Source organism: Mustela erminea, chromosome 9 (assembly GCF_009829155.1).
Source record: "Mustela erminea isolate mMusErm1 chromosome 9, mMusErm1.Pri, whole genome shotgun sequence".
In the NCBI taxonomy this organism is placed as follows: Eukaryota; Metazoa; Chordata; class Mammalia; order Carnivora; family Mustelidae; genus Mustela; species Mustela erminea.
The window spans coordinates 56,546,705-56,572,692 of record NC_045622.1 but is presented as its reverse complement, the minus strand read 5'-3'; the positions used below and the strand labels follow the sequence as shown (position 1 = coordinate 56,572,692).

The following is a 25,988-nucleotide window of genomic DNA, read 5'->3' as shown; positions in this document are numbered from 1 at the left end:
CATGCTCTCTCTCTCACTCTCTCTCTCAGGTAAATGAAATTTTTTTAAAAAGAGAGAACCGGGGCACCTGGGTGACTCAGTGGGTTAAGCCTCTGCCTTCGGCTCAGGTCATGATCTCAGGGTCCTGGGATGGAGCATCGGGCTCCCTGCTGAGCAGCTTCCCCCTCTCTCTGCCTGCCTCTCTGCCTTCTTGTGATCTCTCTCTCTCAGTCAAATAAATAAATAAAATCTTTAAAAAAAAAAAAAAAAAGGCGGGGGGAGAGAGAGAGAGAGAAAACCATTCCTACTCCATTTATATAGCATGTTTTTTCATCCAGGGGCAAAATGAAACAGACTGAAGACAGAAACCCATCAGATTTGAAGTATAACACGGACAAGGGAACACTGTTCTCTAACCTTTACTAATTAATGCTGTTATCAAAGCTTTTTGGTTTTTTAGGTTTTGTTTTTGATTCTATGTCATCAAGTTCCTTAGTCTCTAAATGGCAGTTTTCAAGTTATTTGCTCTAACACCTGATTTTACAATTCTTTCTAGAATTAGAGTCTGTTTCAATATTATTGTGATAAAAATGTTAGATTTTTTCTTCTATATGATTTAAAAATAGTATTTTTTCCTTTTTCTCACCTCTCTTGACCTACTCACTCCTCAAATTCCTTCCTTTGTAAGATAAGATGTACATTATCTACTTTATTTAGTAAAAAGCATAAGATACTACTACTTTCTCTACTTACATGGAACTTGACAGTGTCCAGAACTCATGTTAGACCATAAAATATGACCAAGTCCCTCTGCCCTAAATTCGTTTAAGGAAGACTTTTCCTCAAATGCTTAGAAAAAGAGATTATGATATTCTTCACAAATGTCAAATATGTTATTTTAGAATAAGATATTACAAATTTTTAAATGTTTAGTAAAGAATACATGTATTGTTAAAATTAAACCAACCAAAAGTAGACAATAACACTCTTTAACCTCAATAGTGTTACTTACCTAAGATTTCCTTAATATAAACTCCACTGTCCATAAAACGAAGTAACATTAAAAACTTTTTTCTTTTTTTCTTTTTTTTTTAGTAGGCTCTCTGCCCAAGTGGGGCTTGAACTCAAGACTCTAAGATTAAGAGTCACATGTTCTACTGTTGAGCCAGCCAGACGTCCCTCAAAATCCTTTGTTAAAATGATTTAGCTTCAGCTTTGAAATGATTGTTTCTTCTAATAAATCCTCAAAAAGCACTTTGCTTATGTCTCTTGAAGTACTTACTTAAACACATTCAATCACTCAAGCACTCATTCCTTGGTCCTAATTCAAATAGATTAGTAGGTCACAGTCTCTACCTACAAGGAACTAACACTAGCTAGTGAGAGAAAGATCGGAATTTTTAAAAAAATGTTTTTAATATATTCTGATATAAGTACAGAGTACACTAACACACAAGTTGAGTATGGTACACTATATTTACTGAAGATTCCCTACCACTTCACCAGGATGGCTAAATTGGGGGGGGGGGGGGAAAGGTAATTCTAAGTGTTAAGAGAATATGAAGAAACTAGAACCCTCACATGGTTGTTGATGAAAATGTAAAATGGTGCAGCCTCTAGAAACAGTTTGGCAGCTCCTGAAAATGCTAAATGTACAGTTATCTAATGACCTGGCAATCCCACTCTTAATTTTACACTTGAGAAAATAACATATCCACTTAAACACTTGTATGTGAATGTTCATAGCAGCATTATTCATAATAGTGCCAAAGTGAAAACAAACCATATGTCCTCCAATGATGAATGGATAAGTAAAATGTGATCTAACCAAAGGTACATCCATTCAATGAAATATTTAATAATAAAAAGGACTAAAGTACTGATACATGTTATAATATAGATGAACCTTGAAAACAGTATGCTATGTAAAAGAAGCCAGAAGACCACATACAACATGATCTCATTTATATGAAATGTCTGGATTAGACAAATCCATAGAGACAGAAAGTAAACTGGTGGCTGCCCAGGGATGGGGAAATTGATGGGAAAATATGAGGTGACTGCTAATTAGTATAGGATTTCTTTCTTTTTTAAAAATGTGTATTACTGAAGTACAGTTGACATACAATGTTATATTAGCTTCAGGTATACAGCATAAGTACAGGATTTCTCTTTGGTGTGATAAAAATGTTATAAAATCAATTGTGGTAATGGTTTCATTACCTCTGTGAATATACCAAACCCACTGAGGTGCATACTTTAAAGGGGTAAATTATATGGTATGTGACTTATATCTCATTAAACTGGTATCTGTTTTTTTATGTCATGTTAGTCACCATACAATACATCATTACTTTTTGATGTAGTGTTCTATGACCTTTTTACTAAATATAAATACAAGCATAAATATAAATATATTACTGAGGACCTATATCTACTCTATTCTGTCAGACTCTGGTTTAAAGGGCAGTGTTTTTCTGTTTCCGACAATGGCATCACAGAGTAAAGTAGGGGTCTAACAAATACGCTTCAAATGAATGATTACCCTTTCAGATGTCAATAACAATACATTAGATTAGGTCAGAAACATAAAAATTCAAACTCATAGGCTAGTTAGAGGTACAACATTAAATAAACCAAGAGGCTAAGCAGCAACCAGGCTTAGGCAGATGTCTACACAAAGGAAAACAATATAGTTTCCCTCTCCAATTTGCACAAAGATTGGCTAATGACCTAATAGTTAAATTTTAAAAAACTAAAAATATCAAGATTTGGCAAAGATATGGAACAACTGGAACTCCCATATGCTACTGGTGCTAGTGTAAACTGGACAACTCACAAATACAATGTTGACCAAGAGAAGTCAGACCAAAGAGTATTTGCTTTAAGATTCCATTTAGATTAATTCAAAATCAGGCAAAACAAACATAACTGTTAGAAGTTAATTACTGATTTTTTGGGGTGTGGTTTGTGACAGAATGGGCCAAAGGAGGCTTCTGAATGCTAAACTGTTCTAGTTCTTCATCTGGGTTGAAGGGGTTGACAAAGGGTATGTCAACTTCATACTAAAAATTATGCCTGTGCCTGTATTATATATATATAAGTATATATGTAATATATATATTTCAATAAAGAATAATGCTAAAAAAATAAACACACCTCTAAATAAACTGTTGGTCCAAGGAGAAATCACAATGGAAGTCAGAAAATATCTTCAACTGAACAACTAAACACTACATAATAAGACTTATGGAATGTCACTGTAATATTTAGAGAAAAAATATACCCTTATATTTATAAAAAGAAAAATCTAAAAATCAATTTAAGCCTTCCTTCCTCCTCTAAGAAGTTAGAAAAAGAAAGCTGACTAAACCCTAAGAAAACAGAAGGAAGGAAATAAAAGATAAAATCATAAATGAATCAACATAAATATAACATACAAAGGAAAAGATCAACAAAAGTTAATTCCCTGAAGAGACAAATAAAAATGACAAACTTCTGGTGAGACTAGACTGTTCAAGAAAATGAAAAATGAAGCATAAATAATCAACATTGGAATGAAAAAGAAGAAATTACTAAAGAAGCTGCATAATACAAAAGAAAAATACGAAGTTATTATGGGCACCTATGCCAATAAATTTGAATATCAAACAAAACAAACAATTACTAGGAAAAAACACTGTATTACCAAAATTTATATGAGAAAAAAATAGAGACACCCCTTAAATTTTGTACATTATGTACATTAAAGAAAATAAAAAGTAATTTTAAATCTTCCAACAAAGAAAAGCTAGATCCCAGGACGATTCACCAAAAAGAACTTCCTAAGAATGGAAAAAGAAATAGGGCCAATCTCAGAAAAATTCCCCAAGAAGGCAAAATTCTTCAACTAATTATATGAAGCCCTGATATCAAAATTCAAGAAGAAAAAGTATGAGAAGGAAAATTACAGTCCAATTTCACTTGTGAAAATACATTAGCAAATTGAATCCAACAATATAGAAAAGCCAAAACATGCAATGGGCTCTAATGGATAAAGTAGACAACATACAAGGAAGATGGGCACTGCAAACAGAGAGTTTGAAATCCTAAGAAACAAAAAGATGCTAGAGATTAGAAGAAAAAAAACCTAACAGAAATGAAGGATGCTTTGATGGGCTTACTATTAGACTGGACATGGCTAAGAAAAGAAATCTCTGAGCTTTAGGATATATCATTAGTAACTCTGAATACTGAAAAGCAAAGAGAATAAAGATGAAAGAAAAAAAAAACACTCTCCAAGGACTGTGGGACAACTATAAAAAGTATGAGATATGCATACTAGGAATACCACAAGGACAATAAAGTGAGAAAAGAAGAAATATTTGAAACAATAATAACTGAGAATTTCCCCCAAATGAATATCAGAACCAAATCACAGATCCAAAAGACTCAGAGAACACCAGATAAATTAGAAAAAAACCTACACCTATGCAGAGCATTTTCCAACTGTAGAAAATCAAAGAAAAAGAAAAAAATCTTCAAAGAAACCAGAAGGGGGAAAAAAACACCTAACCTATAGAGGAACAAAGATAAGAGTTACAACCAACTTCTCTTTAAAAAAAAAAAAAAAATTTATTTGACAGAGAGAAAGAGAGAGGCATAGGGGGTGGGGGGAGTGGGCACGCAGAGACAGAGGAAGAGAGAATCTCAAGCAGACTTCCTACTGAGGGTGCAGCCTAACCCAGGGTTCCATCCCAGTACCCTAAGATCATGACTTGAGCCAAAATCAAGAGCTGGACACTCAACCAACTGAGCCACCCTTGGCGCAGGCACCTCTGCATATGTAATTTCAAATTTAGTAACTATTTATCAAAAGATTTCATTTATTTATTTGACAGAGAAAGAGAAAGAGAGAGCATGAGCAGGTGAACAGCAGGCAGAGGGAGATGGACTGGAGAAAGAGAAGCAGAATCCCCCCTGAGCAGAGAGCCCGATGCAGGACTCAAATCCAGGACCTGGGATCATGACCTGAGCCGAAGGCAGATGCTTAACAACTGAGCTACCCAGGCGCCCCTCAAATTTAGTAACTTATATTACTTCATGTAGTATATCCAAAATTTCAGCATGTAACTGATATTTTTAAAATAGGAGATATTGGGGTGCCTGGGTGGCTTAGTGGGTTAAGCTTCTGCCTTTGGCTCAGGTCATAATCCCAGAGTCCTGGGATGGAGCCCTGAGTCCGGCTCTCTGCTCAGCAGGGAGCCTGCTTCCTCCTCTCTCTCTCTCTCTGCCTGCCTCTCTGCCTAATTGTGATCTCTGTCAAATAAATAAATAAAATCTTTAAGAAATAAATAAAATAAAATAAAATAAAATAGGAGACATTTTCCATTCTTTCATACTAAGCTTTCAAAAACTTTCTATTTTACACTTATAGCACATCTGTTGGTATAGGCATTTTTTAAAAACTTATAGACATGGTTTATTACTATACTTATTTGCGATAAAGTTTCTTATACACATGCATACATTTTCATAATTTATATAACTTGAATTTAAACATACAATAGTTATTTTTCTCAGTAAATTCAGATTTATATAATTATTAAACAACATCGGTGATTTTTTTTTTTTTGCTGCTATGAATATAGAAATTCACTGCAGTAAAAATTCTTATGTCTTGGCTATTTATTTCATTTTTTCCACTTTTAAATTTAAATTCAATTTATTAACATATAATGTGTTATTGGTTTCAGAGGTAGAGGTCAGTGATTAAGTGATATTAAATCAGTCTTAAATAACACCCAGTGCTCATTATATCATGTGTTCTCTTTAATGCCCATCGTCTGGTTACCCATCCCCCTACTTTCCTCCCCTCCAGCAACCCTCTGTTTCCTATGATTAGGAGTCTCTTATGGTTTGTCTCCCTCTCTGATTTTGTCTTGTTTTATTTTTTCCCCTCTTCCCCTATGATCCTCTGCTTTGTTTCTTAAATTCCACATATAAGTGAGATCATTTCATAATTGTCTTTCTCTGACTGACTTATTTCCTTAACATAATACCTTCTAGTTCTATCCACATCACTGCAAATGGGAAAATTTCATTTTTTTAAATGTCTGAGTAGTACTCCAACAACCAAACTCTCTTCAGAAACCACACAAGCAAGAAGTAAATTATTTATTTCATATTCATGTTTTAGATTTTACTATCTAATTTTATAATGTGCTAAATTACCCTTCAACAGTGAAGGAGAAATAAAGACTTTATCCAACAAACAAAAGGGGAGGGAATTTGTTACCAGAAGACCTCAGGTGCAAAAAATGTCATAAATAGTTTTTTAGAGAGAGGGAAAACTTGAATCTACATAAAGAATGACCATCAAGCAGGAATAAGTGAAGGTAAAATAAAGTTGTTTACTTTTCTTATTATTAATTGATCTAACAGGTAACAGTTTGTTCAAAATAATAATAGCAATAATGTATTATTCTATTATGTATACTTATGTATACAGCTTATGTATATACAGTTGATCCCTAACACAGATTTAAACTGCACAGGTCTACTTATAAGTGGACTTTTTTAAATAAATACACTACAGTACTGTAAATTTATTTCCTCTTCCTTATGATTTTCTTAGTAACATTTTCTTTTTTTTTTTAAGATTTTATTCATTTATTTGAGAGAGAGAGAGAGAGAGCATGAGAGGAGAGAGGTCAGTGGGAGAAGCAGACTCCCTGCCGAGCAGGGAGCCTGATGTGGGACTCGATCCCAGGACTCCAGGATCATGACCTGAGCTGAAGGCAGTCGCTTAACCAACTGAGCCACCCAGGCACCCCTTAGTAACATTTTCCACTCTCTAGCTTTATTATTAAGAATACAGTACATAATGTACAAAATAAGTATTCATCAACTCTTTATATTATTGGTTTTGGGGGAGCCAAAAATTATATCCAGATTTTTTACTGCATACCCCTAAACCCCATGTTGGTCAAAGGTCAACTGTATATATAATGTATATAAATTATATATGCTTATGTATAGATGATATAAATGACAGCAATGGTACAAGGGATGGAAAGGAGGAATTAGGATTATTTTATTATTATAAGTTACTCACACTACCCAAGAAGTGATATGGTGTTATTTGAAAGTAGATTTGGATTACATAATGCAGGCTCTAGGGCAACCACTAAAAATAGTTAAATATATACATATGACACATACATATCTAACAGATAAATCTAATAGATAGATAACATTCTAAGAAAGGAGCAAAATTAGAATCATATAAAATGCTCAGCTAAAACCACAAAAGGCAAAAAGAAAATGGAAGACAAAATAGGAACAAAGAACAATAGCAAGAAATAGAAAATAGTAACCAATGTGGTAGATATAAGTTCAATTACATCAATAAGCATTTTTTTTTTGCAACAATGGTTTAAATGTACCAATGAAAAGACACATACTATCAGAATGGTCAATAAAAAAGATTAAAAAAAGGGGTGCCTGGGTGGTTCAGTTGGTTAAGCATCTGCCTCTGGCTTAGCTCATGATCCCAGGGTCCTGAGATTGAGTCCCTCATTGGGCTCCCTGCTCAGTGGGAAGCCTGCTTCTCCCTCTCCCACTCCCCCTGCTTGTGTTCCCTCTCTCACTGTGTCTCTCTCTGACAAATAAATAAATAAAATCTTTAAAAAAAAAAAAAAGACCTAAATATATGCTGTCTATAAGAAACCCATTTTCCAAAAAAAAAAGAAAAGAAACCCATTTTCCATATAAAGACACTCATAGGTTAAAACAGTAAATGGATGGAGATTAACATACCATGCTAACACTAATCAAAAGAAAGCAGTAATAGTTATATTATTATAATATATATGTATATATATATATATAATAGTAATAGCTATATTAATTTCAGACAGAGCAGACTTCATAGCAAGAAAAGTTTCCATGAATAAGAAAGGGTATTATATATAATGGTAAGAGTCAATTCTTCAATTCAACATAACAATTCTTAATGTGTATCAAACTACATGAAGTGAAAACTAGTAGCACTTCAAGGAGCAACAGATGAATCCACTATCATGCTTGGAGACTTCAACAACCTCTATCAGAAAAAGATGGATCCCAACAGGCAGAAAATCAGTAAGGACATAGTAGAACTCAAGAACACTAAAGTCAATGGGATATAACAAACATCCATAAACTACTTCATCCAAGAACAGCAGACTATACCTTCTCATGTTCACTTGGAACATGCACAAAGACAGACCACATTGTGGGCCATAGAACACAACAGATTTTATTTACTGTTTGAGAGATAGCGAGTGAGCACAGGCAGGGGAGAGGCAGACAGAGAAGCAAGCTCCCCCACTGAGCAGGGAGCCCGATGTGGGGCTTGATCCCAGGACTCTGGGATCATGACCTGAGCCAAAGGCAGACGCTTAACTGACTGAGCCACACAAGTGCCCCAAACACAACAGATTTAAAAGAAAAAATATATATATAATATCTGTTCTCAGACTACAGTGAAATTGAACTAGGTATCAATAACTGCAAGATCACTGAAAAATCCCAAATTTGTGGAGATTAAAAAACACATTCCTAAATAACTTGTGAGTCAAAGAAACCTCCAAAGAAATTTTTAAATATGTTAAACTAAATGAAAATGAAAACACGACTTTTCAAAATTTGTTTGATGCAGCAAAAGCAATGCCTAGAGGGAAATCTGTAGCACTAAATGTACATATTAAAAGATCTAAAATCAGTAATCTAAGCTTTACTTTAGGAAACTAGAAAAAAAAAGAATAAATTCAATCCAAAGTAAGCAGAAGGAAAGAAATAAAAAGAATTAGAGGGAAAAAAAAAAATCAATGACACTGAAAACGGAAAATCATTAGAGAGTATCAGTGAAACAAAAGGTGGTTCTTTGAAAAGATCAATAAAATTGATAAGCTCTAGCCAGGATAATTAAGAAAAAGAAAAAAGAGAGAAAAGAAACAATACTAATATCAGAAATAAAAGAGGAGATATCACTACAGATCATATGGATATAAAAAGGATAATAAAGGAATACTATGAATAACTCAATGACCATATATTTGATAACCTATAAAGAATGGAGTAATTCTTTCAAAGACACAATCTGCCATAAACTCACACAAGAAGAAACATAACCAGAATAGATCTATATATAAATATAGCTATGCCTATAACATGTGTGTTATCAACAACATACATTATGTTTTGTTTACTGATCTACTCTGACATTCCCTTTTGCTTATCAAAGTGAGGATGTGAACAGTGTCTTTTAATTGATGCATTTAAACCCTGATGTTCAAGTGATTAAAGACAGTGAATCAATCTTCCAAAACAGAAAGCACCAGATCCAAATATCACTGGTGAGTTTTACCAAGAACTTAGGGAAAAATTACACTAATTCTCTACAACCTCTTTCAGAAGATAGAGGGAATATTTCCTAACTTAATCTATGAAGCTGGCATTACCTTAAATCCAAAACTAGACAAAGATACTATAAGAAAACTATAGACCAAAAAAATCATGAGCATAGATGCAAAAATCCTTAAAAAAAGTATTGGCAAATTGAACCCAACAATGTATAAAATACATCATAACCTAGTGGGATTTATCTCAGGTAGGCAAGACTGGTTCAACAGTTAAAAATCAATTAATGCAATCCATCATATCAAATGGCCAAAAAGAAAAATGACACAATCATATCAATAGGTACAAAAAAGAATCTGACAAGACCCAACACCCTTTTATAATAAAAAAAATTCTCAGTAAATTAGGAATAGTGGGGTACTTCCTCAACATCATAAAGAATATCTACAAAAACCTTACAGCTACATCTCTTACCACTCAATGGTAAGAGACTCAAAGATTTCCTGCTAAGATCAGTTACAAGGCAAGGATGTCCCCTCTTCCCACTCCTTTTCAACATCATACTGGAAGTACTAGCTAACACAGTACGACAAGGAAAAGAAATACAAGGTATACAGATGGGGGAAAAAACTCTTCCTGTTTGCAGATGGCATGATTGTCTCTATAGAAAACACAAAAGAATCAACAACCAAAAACCCTCATGGAATTAATAAACATTTACAGTAAGTTTGCAGGATACAAGCTTAATATAAAAAAGTCATTTTCTGGAGTGCCTGGCTGGCTCTATTGGTGGAGCATGTCACTTCTGATCTCAGAGTCATGGGTTCAAGCCCATGCTGGGTGTAGAGATGACTTAAAAATAAAATCTTTAAAAAAAAAAAAAGGCATTTCCTTTTCTATGCATCAATGAAAATGTGGAATCTGAGATTAAAATCACAATGCCATTTACACAAGCACTCAGAAAAATGAAATACTTACATATAAGTCTAACAAAATATATACAAGCTCTGTATGAGGTAAACTACAAAACTCTGATAAACGAAAATCAAAGAACTAAATAAACATAGAGATATTCCATGTTCATGGATAGGAAAACTCAATATTGTCAGGATGTCAGTCCTTGCCAATTTGATCTGTAGATTCAATACAACCCTGATCAAAATCCCAGCAAGTTATTCTGTGAATATCAACGAACTGATTCTAAAATTTATATAAAGGGGCAAAAGACCAAATAGCCAACACAGTAATGAAAGAGGAGAACAAAGTTGGGAAACTGACACCATTTCACTTCAAGATTTAGTATTAAGCTACACCAATCAAGACAGTGTAGTACTGGTGAAAGCACAGACAGATCAACAGAAAACAAGAAAGCCCAGAAATAGAGCCACATAAATAGTCATCTGATCTTTGATGAAAGAGCAAAGGCAACATAATGGAGCAAAGAAATTCTCTTTAACAAATGGTACTGGAACAACTAGACATCAATATGTAAAAAAAAAAACAAACAAACAAAAAAACCCGATTCTAGACATAGACCTTAACACCATTCACAAAAATTAACTCAAAACAGATTACATACCGGGACATCCGGGTGGCTCCGTTGGTTAAGTGTCTGTCTTCAGCTCAGGTCATGATCCCAGAGTCCTGGGATCAAGCCCCAAGTTGGGCTCCCTGCTCAGCAAGGGGTCTACTTCTCCCTCTCCCTCTGCCCCTCCCCCTGCTCTATTTCTCTCTCTCTCAAATAAATAAAATCTTTTTTAAAAATGGATCATATACCGACATACCATTTTGTAAAATACAAAACTATAAAATTCCTTGAAGATAACACAGGGAAAATCTAGATGACCTTGAGTATGGTCATCACCATATGTTTTTTAGATACTACATGAAATCCATGAAAGAAATAATTGGCATGCTGGACTTCATTAGAATTAAAAACTTAAGCTCTATGGAAGATATTTGCAAAAGACACATCTGATAAAGAAGTGTTTTCTAAAATATACCAAGAACTCTTAAAACTCAACAATAAGGAAACAACCCAATTAACAATGAGTCAAACACCTTAGCAGACATGTCACCAAAGAAGATTAAGATACAACAAAGAAGCATATGAAAAGATGCTCCACATGACATGTCATAAGAGAAATAGCAAAATAAAACAATAAGATAACACTACATGCCTTTAAGAATGGCCAAACTGTGGATCACTGACAATACCAAGTGCTGACGAGGATATGGAGCAAGAAGAATTTTCATACATTGCTGCTAGAAATGCAAAAAGGTATAGCTACCTTGAATATGCTCTTACCATATGATCCAGTAGTTACACTCCTTGGTTTTTACCCAAGGGAGCTGAAAATGTATGGTCACACAGAAATCTGCACAAAAATGTTTATAGCAGATTTATTCATAACTTCTAAAACTCAGAAGCAACCAAGACTTCAGTGGGCAAATGGATACGGTGGTATATCCAGACAATAAAGGGTTATTCAGTGCTAAAAAGTAATAAACTATCAAGCCATGAAAAGACATGGATAAAGCTTAAATATGTATCACTAAGTGAAAAGAGCCAATATGAAATACTGTATGACTCGATTTTTTGACACTTGGAAAAGGCAAAACGAAGGATAGTTTAAAAAAAAAAAATCAATGATTGCCAGAGTTGGGGGCAATGGAATGTAGACAGAGAACAGAGGATTTTTAGTATGATGAAACTACTCTGCATATTATAATGATGGATATATGCACCTGCATATTTGTCCAAACTCATTGAATGTACAACACCAAGAGTGAACCCTAATGTAAATTATGGACTTTGGGTGATTTTGATTTGTCCGTGTAGGTTCATCAATTGGAATACACACATCACTCTGGTGGGGGATACTGGCAATGGGGGAGGCTACACTTACGTGGGGGTAGGTGGTATATATGAAATCTCTGTATCTTTATCTTAACTTTGCTGTGAACCTAAAACTGCTCTCAAAGATACTGTCTAAAATAAAATAAAGCACTGCTCAAACTATTCTTAATATTTTAGAAAGAAATAAAACATTCAATTCTCATAGTTCCAATGTTTTAAATTAAGTATACTAAATATTAGTTTTACTAGTATAGTACAATAGTTTTACTAGTACAGAAAATAGTTCTACTATTTTCTATTTCCTTATACCTTTACAGATGTCAGTAAAATTTTTGACAAAAGATGTTTTAAAGTCACAGAACAATTGTAATTTTTCCATTAAGATCACTTTGCAGTTTTAGCTTGCACCATCATTTGACACAATCCTGCACGTGAATGAAGCAAAGTGAAGACTCTTGGTATAAGGATTGGAGAAAGAAACAAAACTGCTATCATTCTCAAATAGCATGATTGTTTACACAGAGGGAAAATTTAAAAATAAACAATTAGAATTTAAAGTGTTCAAAAGTGTTCAGCAGAATCCTAACACAAAAATCAAAATTCAAAACTCTATACATGATCAAAAGGTAAAAAATTAGTTTCTTGAAAGATGTCAACTTTAATAAAGGTCCACAATTCCAAAATGTAAAATCATCTGAAAACAAAGTTTATCTGTAACTTCTTCAGTGGCAAAACAAGCCCCGAACTGAGATGATGTTATTTAAAGTTTTTATGTGCCAGAAAATATGGGGATATAATATATGGTATACAGATTAAGTATGTAGGATTAAGTTTAGCGCAAGTGTTAGAACCCTCTATTGAGAAAATTATAAAACTTTTATTGGAAGATATTAAAGAATACCTTTGATATGGACAGATATGCCAAGGTAATTGATTGCGTATCTCATTTTGTAAGTTGTCAATTCCTTCCCAACTGATTTATAAATAAATATAATCTCATTTGGTCTTTTTGTAAATCCCAACTGATCTTTTGGCAAAACTTGACAAGCGATTCTAAAATTTGTATGAAAGTACAAAGGGTTAAGAATAGTAAAAAACAGAGAAGAACAACATGAAAAAACCTGCTATACCAGATATAAAAATTTATTGGAAAGCTGTACGAATTAAAACAGTATATTTGTATAAGGAAGAAAGAACAGTAAAAGAGAAGAAAGATCCCAGAAACTGATGCACAGATATATGGACAATATATAATAAAAGTGACTCTGTAAAGACTATCTTTATTTCAAACTACTTCTTCAAGGACATCTGTATATCAAACAGCACTGAAGGACAGAAATAGATCTCTCCGTATGGGTGAAATAGGTTATGGGGACTAAGGAGGGCACTTGCTGTGATGGGCACTGGGGGTTGTATAGAAGTGTTGAATCACTATACTGTACTCCTGAAACTAGTTATCACACCATACATTAACTACCTGGAATTTAAATGAAAACTTTAGAAAAAAGTTTCCAGAGTGCTGGAAATTTTCTGTTTCTTTACTTACACACAAGTTAAATGGGCATTTGCTTCATAGTTAGATATTTAGTGTACATTTCTATTCCTTGCATTTTTATTTACTGCTATTGTTTTTCACAATTTAAAAATATCTAATTTTAAATGATTAGACCATCACATCATTAGAACTTGGAGTACATAAATTTATATAACATGCTAAATGGAAAGAATCTTATTTCCTAATTTTGCTACTTTCCCAATTTCTTTATTCCATTGGTTTATACACAACAGGTACTCAGTAAAAGCATAATTAACCAGGAGAGAGGAGGGCTCAGAAGATAACTAGCATAATAGTACCAAATCACACGATCACATGAATCATTTAAAAGGATCTAATAACACTAGAGAAATTTAACAATGGAGGCTAGTACTATAAACCTTTAAAAATGTGTAAAAGACTAATATTTATATATAATATTTTACTTCTCTGCATCATCTATTAAATCACTAACAGGCACTATTGAGTAATGAATGCATATATTACTGGTTTTCATAAGCAAGTATTCATCACTCTAGCCACTTTTCTGGGAAATCCACCAAGTAATACATAATTTAAGTTTTCTGTTTAATTTTTCCTTCCTATCTTGGTTACCAGATCTACCATAACCATTTGTGTAATTGAAGGAACTAATAAGTTAAATTACATACTACTTTTATTATTCTCTTAAAACACTGACCCAAGGTACACACTATAGATAAATATTTTCAGATTTAAAAAATGATTTCTGTATTTTTAAAACACACATTATGTTCTCTTCTTCAAGGCATACACATTGATGATATTTTCCCAGCCTCCTCTTTAAATCAGATGTGACCATTTGACTGAGTTCTGGTCAATGGGAAATAAGGAGGGGTAATGTCTGCCACATTCAGGTCTGGCCCATCAAGATCCCCTATGTGCAATCCTATTCTTCCTTCCTCTTCTACTAGCTAGATGCAAAGGATCCAGCAGAGGACTTGACCCTGAAGAATTTCAGAGCCTCAAGATTAATGGACCCTGGATCACTAACTAAATGATCACATTGAGGCCATTTACCAAATTCCTGCAATAAAGTGTTACAATAATAAGAAATCATTTTATTTGACTTGCTAAAGCCTCAGAGATTTTCAGGTTGTCAATTAAAGTAATTAATCATCCTGATGAACACAGAATATTTACCAGTGAGACTCTATATGTGTTATTCATTTTGTTCCCAAATGTTACTACTGATAACATTCAGGGCCTGCCACTATCCTCCTATATGTCAACTTTGTGTGATTTAGACAGACCATTTTAGTAGATAAATTAGGAAAAGGCGCCCCCTCTGGGAGGACACAACTCCATGGGAAACAGCTTGGCAAGGAAACTGTGTGAAGGAAAGGGGTCTCTTTCTGCAAGGGTCTGGGACAAGGTTTCCGTTGGGCAAGGTAAACCAGGACTGGATTTCAAGTTTCCATTTTAGTTATAGCTCAGCAGAGGCACAAACCATACAATCATTCTCAAAGGCCCTAGGTATACTTCTCTACCATTCTTTTTCCTACCACAGCAAATGGTGCTCCTATGATCCTTCACATATCAGCTATATTTCAGTAAAACAGGCACATACAAATTTGTTTGCATATAGGCAAGGTAATTTTTTAGGTTAAAAAACTAATTCTTAAAAGATTTAAGATAAAATTCCTATTTAAATTTAGGTGGTCAAAATTATTCGTTCAACCTAATAAATTTCAAAAAGATTGGTTTTCAAAATTAAAAAGTAATTACTGAATTTCTTCTCCTATTACATTAAATCCATTGTAAGCAAAGTACATACATAATTTTCACTGTTATTAATTTAAGTTCCAGTTTTTCTGACATTTTCTAAAATTAAGGGTAGGGGAACTACTATAGAGGACAGTGGAAGGAATCCCAGCCAGGCCGATATTTAAGCTACAGCACTACTGGCTACAGAAAATCAGTTAAACAATTAGTGCTGGAACAAAGAAAAGAACAGAACAGAACAGAGAAGAAAAGGAAAGGAAAGAAATGAAATGAAATAAATAAGAAGTACAAAAATGCAAAGCAGCCCCCAAAGAACTCTTTCCTTCTAATACGTTGCACAGCCTCAGAGACCAAATAAATTGTGAGCATTTGAGCTTCAGTTGAAAAAAAAATCAGTTAACTCCTTAGGAGCTCAGGTTGCTCATCTGATATCTCCAATGTACACCCTGTTAAAAAATTTCTTCAAAATCTGACCCATAGAAACTCAACCAAAGGGAGATAACTGGTGTGAGAATTATAATGAGCTTACGAAAGGCCTAGCACAGTGACTGGGATCCAGCAGATACTAAATAAATATCACCTCATTCTTAAGCTCAACTGTAAAATTCTATAACTATTGCCTCTATTCTTATGGTTGAATTCATTAGCTGAAAAAAAAAAAAAGAAACTTTAAAAAATATTTCTAAAGGCACTTCCAAATCTTAATTCCAAGATTCTACCAACCTACAATGAAAAATTCAAACTTTTGTCTTTTAGAGATTAAGCACATATATTAGAATACATATTAAAATTGGGCAAATAGCAGACAAATACTGTATTTAAAATAATATACATATTATATATGAATATAATGTGTTAATTTTCTCGTATGTTAAATAAAAATATTCTGAAACAAAAGATGGGAAGAAAAGTAAAAAGACCTCTTGCCTGAATTCCTGTAAGAACTTTCAAAAAGCCCCGATGAATTAATTTTAAAAGGAAAAACAACCAATAAAAAAAAGTATGTGAAAGCCAATAAAGCAAAAAGGCACTGCAATATCTACTAACATGGGAATGCACATAAATACCAGTACTGAAAGAAACAAAACTTATAAATTAAATACTATTTTTGGTACAGCTTGTCAAAAAAATTAATGACTGGCAGCACTCATTCCTGTAAGGGTGAGATGCACCAGATTCTCTTTTAAATCATTAGTAGAAATATAAATTGCTGTACCATTTAAAATTTTTCACCTATTAGGAAAAAAATTTCTAATTAAAATTCTCTACCAGTTTCTCATTGTTTTACCTACTGGGATCTGTTAAATTTTTTTTTATTAGAGTGAGAGAGTGTGCATGCAAGTTGAGGGGGGAGGGACAGAGGAAGAGGAAGAGAGACCTAAAGTAGGCTCCACACCCAGTACAGAGCTCCATCTCACAATCCTGAGATCATGACCTGAGCCAAAATCAAGAGCTAGATGCTTAACTTACCAAATCACCCAGGAGCCCCTATTTAATAAAATTTTTAATGCAAATATGCTTTGCTGGAGGGATGCCATTTTTCAAAATTATTAAGATAAAAGCACAAAAGTGTAACAAGATAAACATGGATGTTCACTGCAGTATTGCTTTCAACTTAAATGAACAGGATGTGGATCAATCAGTGTGGATGTTAAACAATTACATCTGTAACATGAGCTATGATGTTGCCCAAAATTTTGAGATCTTTAAGTATTCACCTGGAGAAAGTATCAATGATAAATATACTATTAATATGAAGGACAAGAAATAGAAGAAATTTAAGTATGAGCCTAGTTCCCTACAGAGGATAAAAAACTACATTTTAAATGAGCATACATAACAGGAAAAGATGCATGCCAAACGTAAGAGAATGAATTCAAAAAGAAATAAGACAATTTTTACTTAATGTACCTCTGTATTATTTAAATTATTAAAACCACAATTACTTTTTAAATTAAAAAAAAAAAAAAAAAAAAGACTGGGGCGCCTGGTGGCTCAGTCAGTTAAACATCTAACTTCAGCTCGGGTCATGATTTCAGAGTCCTAGGATCGAGCCCTGTGTTAGGCTCCCTGATTGGGTGGGGGAGTGTCTGCTTGTCCCTCTCCCTCTGCCCAACCCGCAAGCTCAAGTTCTCTCTCTCAATTTAAAAAAAAAAAAAGTCTTAAAAAAAAAATTAGTAAAAAATAAACTTAAAAAAAGATTCTTATGAAATACTCAAGATGTCTCATATGTGCCTAAAATAATAAAAACGTTGTCAGTTTCATTATTTTTATTGTTTGTTACCCAAGGTTCTAAGAATATAATTATCTCTAATACTAAGTGGCATGATATACACTTGAATTTATATTCAGAATAAATTAACTAAAGAGGAGACAGAGCACAGGCAATTATCTTATACTCTGTCTTGGATTTGTATCTTTAGATAGAAGAAAAAAATATTTAAAAATATCAACCACTGAGGTACCTATTCACTTCCAAGGATGTTGTAATAAGTCCTAAAATAAAGTATTAAGCCATGATGTAACATAAAACACTTCTATAAAACTGTCCCACAATTTCTAGTGGTAAATATTTATGCTCCTTCCTCCACAACTAGAAATGGAACCTTCTTTTCTTTTCACCTGACATCAATGTGATACCAAGTATTTCCTAGAACTGTGATTACCAAAATGCCATGAAATGTACTGAATTCTTCTACAATGTACAAACTACTGTATCCCTCGAAATTCACTCAGTATTTGTAGAAGACTATATATACAAATGACACTAAACCAATAACCTTGTCATCTCATTCAACTTATCAACAACTGTGAGTTGAGGAATAAATGGTATATATAATTTATTTACAGTAACTGTGTTAACAAACAGTACAGCCACAATTAGAACTCTGGCTATCTTACTCAATCTTTACATAGTATATATAACCTATGAAAATATGAGCTATTTTTAAGACTTTAGGAAGAGAACAAAATCATAGAAGATGAGGAGGAAAGGGAAAATAGAATAGAAAGAAATACAAAAACAGGACAATGGTAGCAAGTCAAACTGCAAGAAAAATTTACCCAAAGCATATGAGGCATAGCTAGAGCAGCAGGATGTATCTGTGTATATGCTGCTTAGTTGGTGTAGTTCATTTCCTCAGAAAGGAATTTTAATTTCCTCAGAGAGGATCTCTCAGTTCATTCCACACCAGGAACCTCAGCACCTATGAGACCCAAAATTTACCTCTGATCTCCCTTTACCCAGGGTTCACGATGGTCTAGTGTTGGTCTAAGGGAAATAGGCATTTCAGAGATGACTCCCCACAAACAGAATGGCTTGGTTAACTCTGTATGGGTCAGCCAGTGCTGAATCAATGCTATGTAACAAACATCCTTAAAAAGGCCAGTGGCGGGACGCCTGGGTGGCTCAGTGGATTAAAGCCTCTGCCTTCGGCTCAGGTCATGATCCTGGGGTCCTGGGACTGAGCCCCGCATTGGGCTCTCTGCTCAGTGGGAAGCCTGCTTCTTCCTCTCTCTCTGCCTGCCTCTCTGCCTACTTGTGATCTGTCTATCAAATAAATAAATAAATCTTTAAAAAAATAAAAATAAAAATGCCAGTGGCTTACATATTAAATGCTAATTCCTTATTTATTAATGCATGTTGGCTAGAGCTACTCCAGCTTCAGGTTGTGGGTCAAAGTTCAATTCTTCTTCACGTTATCTTTCATTCTGGGACTCAGTCTGCAGGGGCAGTAGTTACCTGGGGCAAACACTTCTAGTAAATGGCAGAAGTACAGGAGAGCTAGAAGAACTGTACAAGTCCTCTTAAAATGTTATCTTCCAAATGACCTACTGTCACTTCTATCTCCATTATTTTGGCCCAAGTAAGCCATACAGCTAAGTCCAAAGTCAGGGATATATGTTGCACCCCAAGGGAAAGGGTGCAGAAGGATTATTTCTGAGCAATAATTCAGTGTACAGGGCACCTGGGTGGCTCAGTGGGTTAAGCCGCTGCCTTCGGCTCAGGTCATGATCTCAGGGTCCTGGGATCGAGCTCCGCATCCGGCTCTCTGCTCAGCAGGGAGTCCGCTTCCTCCTCTCTCTCTCTGCCTGCCTCTCTGCCTACTTGTGATCTCTCTCTGTCAAATAAATAAATAAAATCTTAAAAAAAAAAAAAAAAGAGGTTCCCAAATAATGTATTGCACACCCAAGAATATACCTGGAATGGGTATTCCTCAGCCCTTGAGAAAGCTAAGAGAGGCCTGAGGCACTGGGGCACTCAGGACTGCCAATGCTGCATTGGAAGTTCTGTAACTTTTTTTCTAATGTCATAAAATCAGTCAGGCTTATGCCATGACAATTTGGCATTAAGATCTTTGATCATCAGGTATAAATATAGCATATTACTTATAATAATATTCAGACAAAAATGGACAGTCGCAGATGTAACATGCTCAGTATAACATTAATATTACTGGATGTCATCATGATTTGCCCATCAATTACCTAAAAATCAAACTGACTAGATTTCTGATTTTTAATATTACCACTACAACACCTGATAAAGTTATACACATAACTTACATACATAAGGATGTCCACTCAGCAGTTTTATCCAACATAGTGCTCGAAGTACTAGCAAAAGTAATCAGACAAACAAAAGAAATGAAAAGCATCCAAATCAAAAGAGAAGTAAAATGATCTCAGTTTAGAGATGATATGATCCTAAATGCAGAAAATCCTAAAAATGCCCCCCCCAAAAAACCTGACAGAATAAACAAATTCAATAAAGTTGCAGGATACAAAAAAAATCAAAATACCAGAAGAAACCCAGTTGTGTTTCTTTATACCAACAATGATCTATATAAAAGAAAATAATCACATTTATAATAGCATATATATATGAATAAATTTAACCAAGAAGGTAAAAGATCTGTCCAGTGAAAACTGTAAAACACTGATGAAAGAAATTGAAGATACAAATTAATGGATAGATATTACACATTCATAGATTAGAAGAATTAATACTGTTAAAATGTCCACACTACCCAAAGTGATTTTCAGATTCCATACAACTTCTATCAAAGTTCCAATAGCTTTTTTCACAAAAATAGAAAAAAAAATCTAAAATTTACAATGAAACACAAAAGATCCCCAAAAGCCAAAGCAATCTTCAGAAAGAACAAAGCTGGAGGCATCATGCTCCCTGACTTTAAACTATATTACAAAGTTATAGTAATCGAAACAGTGTAATACTACCTAAGAAAAAGATACACAGACCAATGGAAGAGCATAGAGAGCCCAGAAATAAACTCACACACAGATAGTCAAGTAACTTTTGACAACGGTGCCAAGAACACACAATGTGAAAAGGACAGTCTCTTCAATAAATGGGGTTAGGAAAACTAAATATCCACACAGAAAAGAACGAAATTGGACCCTTATTTTACACTCTACATATAAATCAACTCAAACTGAAGACATAAATATAAGACCTGAAACCATAAAACTCCCAGAAGAAAATATAGGGGAGAAGCTCCCTGAGACTGGCCTTCGCAATGATTTTTCAAATATGACACAAAAGCTCAAGCAACTAAAGCAAAAATAAACAAGTGGGGAAAAAAAAGCTTCTTCACAATAAAGAAAACAATCAACAAAATGAAAAGGCAACCTATAGATTGGGAGAAAATATTTGTAAACCACAGATGTGACAAAGGGCTAATGTCCAAAATATACAAGGAACTCATACAACTCAATAACAAAATATCAACCAACCTGATTAAAAATATGAATGAGGGACCTTAATAGACATTTTTCCCCATAGAAACGGTACATGAAAAGCTGCTCAACATCACTAATCATCATGGAAATACACATCAAAACCATAATGAGATACCACCGCATGCCTCTTAAGATGGCTATTATTTAAAAGATACAAGAAAACAGTGTTGGTGAGGATGAAAGAGAAAGAAACATTCATAAACTAATGGTAGGAGCGTATATTGGTACAGTCATTACAGAAGACAGTATGCAGATTCCTCAAAAATTTAAAACCAAAGGGTCATATAATACAACAATCCAAGGAAATGAAATCAGTACTTTCAAGGATACCTGCCATCTCATGTTCACTGCAGCATCACTGACAATAGCCAAGATATGGAAACAACCTGAGTATCCATTGATGGATTAATGTATAAAGAAACTGTGGTACGGTACACAGTTGACCCTTAAACAACGTGGGTTTGAACTTCTATGTGGATTTTTTCCTATAAATATAGTACAGTACTATAAACATATTACAGTTTTCTTAATAACATTTTAATACAATATATGTTAATCAACTATTTATATCATTAGTAAGGCTTCCAGTCAAAAGGAGACAATTAGTAATTGAGTTTAGGGAGTCAAAAGTTACGTGAAGATTTCTGACTGTGCAGGGATGGAAGCCCCTAAACCCCTCACTGATCCAGGCTCATCTGTCTATAATATATATTAGTCATTCTTAAAAAAGAAGAGGATCTTGCTATTTGCAACAACATGGATGAACCTAGAAGATATCATACTAAGGAAAATAAGCCAGATGCAGAAAGAAAAATAATTCATAACCTGACTTATATGTAAAATCTAAAAACATGTAATTATATGGAAGAGAGAACAGAATGGAGGTTACAGGAGTAAAGAGGTGTAAGAAATGGACAGATGCTGGTCAAAGGATACAAAGTTGCAGCTATGTAGGATGAGTAAGTCTAAAGATCTAACACAGACCATGACTCTAGTTAATGACACTGTACTGTATATTGTTGCTAAAAACACCACAAGAAAGAAAGAAAGAGAGGGAGGGAGGGAGGAAGGGAGGAAGAAAGGAAAAAAGGAAGAGGGAGGGAAGGAAGGAGGAAGGAAGGAGGGAGGGAGGGAGGAAGAATGTAGGCAGGGGGAGAGAAAAGAAAAGAAGAAGGGGTGCCTGGGGGGCTCAGTGGGTTAAAGCCTCTGCCTTCCGCTAGGGTCATGGAATTGAGCCCTGCACTGGTCTCTCTGCTCAGCAGGGAGCCTGCTTCTCTTCCTCTCTCTCCCTGCCTGCCTCTCTGCCTATTTGTGATCTCTGTCTGTCAAATAAATAAATAAAATCTTTTTAAAATTAAAAAAAAAAAAAAAGAGAGAGAGAGGAAGGAAGGAAGGAAAGAAGGAAGGGAGGGGGAAGGAAGGAAACTATTTGAGGACATGGATATGTTAATTAGTTTCACTCAAATAATTTCACTATGTATATCAAAGCATCATGTTTCACACCTTAATACACACAATTTCATTTTTCAGAATAATAAACCCCATAACAGAAAAGAGTATTTTATACTACAAATTTATTTCCTTCTTTTTGAAAATTAATTTCTATAGTCCTCTTCTAAAATTAAAAAGTTACAGGGCAACTGAGTGGCTCAGTTGGTTAAGCGTCTGCCTTCGGCTCAGGTCATGATGCCAGGGTCCAGGCATCGAGTCCCATATCAGGCTCCCTGCTCAGTAGGGAGCCTGCTTCTCCCTTTACCCCTCCCCCTGCTCATATGCTCTCTCTCACTCTCTCTCTCTCTCACATGAACAAATAAAACCTTTAAAAAAAAAAGTTACAGGGGAGGCTACAGAATACATTCTGTCAGAGAACAGCAAGCTATCAACACTGTACTTCGATGGGTTCACGAACTACATACCACTGCCAGATACTACCATCCCTAAAAATGAGGCATGCCCACCACTACTTACTCCCGTTCTGCCTTTTACTGGTTGATACAGGTCAACCAATACTTCTCCTCTCCTTTGAGTAAAACAAGAGAAGCAAAACTAACTTTTAGTCTATGAAAATTAAAGTATTATGCATCCTACAAAATGGAGTCCTAAGAAACAAATTACAAATTTTATTAAAATTTTCCTCTGAGTTTTTTTTAGCTACCAACACTTTCACAATTCTGGAACTCTTGATTGGCATTGATTCTTTTTCCAAGACAATGAAAACCTACAGTTAAAGAAATGACATCAGGTTTACCATATCCTCAAGTAATCCTTGTTAACATAAAGAAATGTTTTAATAAACTAGCCACTTGTACCAAAACTTTGTTTATATCCACAGAAATCCTACCCTAACATCAGCAGCACCTCATTTACACAGTTATCAGTACATGTTTAGGTATTCTTATTTTGACACAGCAAATTATATTTTATCCTATTATCCTCACAATCTTTACTAAAGGGTTCATTTTATAAACTAAGAGTATACACCCTCTTCAAAGATGACCACTAAAAGCCTAGCCCTAACTCCACAGGATAAGAGTTTTGGTTTTTTATGTTCCCCTCTCAGAGGCAGTGAAGGAATACATTCTAGTCAGTTTCCCAGGAGAAATGATCAGCAATATGCCATACAACACCAGAGCCAAAGGGAGCCACAAGGATTATCTAAGACTCTGAGTGAAGATCATAAAATAAATTCATGCTTTCATGTATTGTCTACCCATCCCACTCAAAACATACATAAATGAGATTTTAAAAAAAAATAAAAAGAGAAAACAAATAAGACAAGAATAGACATGAAATGAAGTAACTATCTCCCTAGACCAGAAAAACGAACCCATGATCAGAGTTAAAGTCAGAAACACACTAGACTCTAGGCTAAAAAGAAGGAAACAGGAAGAGGATTCTGGGAAGATGATAGAGCTGAAAGTCCCAGGAATCTGTCTTCCCATCTCTAGGATAACTGTTATCCCAGAATCTGTCTGCTGTAACTATTTTGGAACTTTGGAGACTGTAGAATAATTGCAACTTCCAGAGGAAGACTTAGTAGAGTAAATTGTGGTTAATTTCAGTCAATTTCAGCTCTTAGCAGATTAGCAGTTAATTCATTCTCCAGACACAGGACAGGTAGCTATGAATAAGTTCCTGGAGCATCTTGCACAGGGCTTGTGGAAACCAAGGTGGGCAAAAGGACCCTGGCCTCCAAATACGGGAAATATCTGTTATGATTGTTATTGCTGCTTCTGATCACAGAGGTGCAAAGAGGCAGGCAACCATTTTGTTGTACCTCCCCCAACTGTTGCAAGCCCCTCTAACTCTAGCTGAAATGACTTCTGGGAAATTTAACTAGCACCCTTTTCCTCAGCTTCATTTTTTTGCTTTTTTACCTTTCTACCATGACTAGAACATGCATCTATCGGAAAAATAAGAAAGTAATCGTGCATGCACAGGGAAAGGCTCACGAAAACAAACAAACGAACGAACGAACTGGATAAGACCTTAAGTTTAAACCCTGAGGCTGATCCCTCAGCACAGAGAGTGCCTACAACAATCAAAAAATGAAAACAATATCAAAAACCCATCAAACCCTGGGTAAGGGGGAGAATTTGAGGTCCAGAGTTAACACATTATTAGCCTAAAATGTCTCATGTTCAACAAAAAAATCACAGGGCATACAAAGAAAGTATGGCTCATTCAAAGGAATAACTAAAGCAACAGAAGCTATCCCTAAAAAAGCACATATAGCACATAAACTAGACAAAGACTTTAAAACAACTCTCTTAAAGATGCTCAAAGAACTAAAGGAAAATGTGGAGAATTTAAGAAAACAATGTGTAAACAAAATGTTATTGAGGAAAGGACATTAGAAGCAGTCTGAAGAAATAAAGAGCTCACTAAAGGTATTTATGTGGGCAATTACAAAAGACAATATTATTGTAACGATTGGTAACTATACTTTTTGTTACCTCCATGATTTAAAAAGACTTATACATTTAAAGAAAAAAACTATCAGCGTAATATGAAGTGTTAGTGTAACTTTTATTTGTAACTCCAACTCTTGTTTTCTACATAATTTAAGAGACTAATACATTTTTTTAAATTACCAATTTATATTTTTGGGTACACAATGTATAAAGATGTCATTTTGGGATATCAACAAGTCAAAAGTGGGGGAATGGAGCCTTAAAAGAGCAGTTTATTCTGCTGCTAAAGTTAAGCTGCTATAAATTCAAATAAGTGTTGTAACTTTAGGATGCCAAATGTAATCTCCTAGGTAAGCACAAACACAATAGCTACAGAATATACAAGAAAGGAATTTAAACATTTCACTACAAAAAAAAAATGAACTGAAGAGAAGACAGCAATGTAGGAAATAAGGGAGGAAAAAGCTATATAAGGCACATAGAAAACAAAGAGCCCAATGACAGAAATAAGTCCCTCCTTATCAGTAATTAGTGAATGGATTAAACACGCCAATAAAAAAAAAAAAAGAGATTGGCAGAATCGGTAAAAAAAATACATGATCCAACTATATGATGTCTACGCAAGACTTACTTGGAATCCAAAGACATAAATAGGCTGAAAGTCAAAAGATGAAAGATGATATCCCATGCATGGAGCAACCAAAAGAGCGTAGATGTTGCCACACTAATATCACACAAAATACACTTCAAATCAAGAAAGGTCATGAGGGGGCACATGGGTGGATCAGTG

At 34.6% G+C, this 25,988-nt stretch overlaps 1 protein-coding gene across 7 annotated transcripts in view; it reads right to left on the bottom strand.

Annotated features, from left to right (window-relative positions):
• The window catches only part of FCHSD2 (FCH and double SH3 domains 2), a 273,812-nt gene that overhangs the window by 182,365 nt on the left and 65,459 nt on the right, over window positions 1-25,988 (bottom strand). The window lies entirely within an intron of this gene.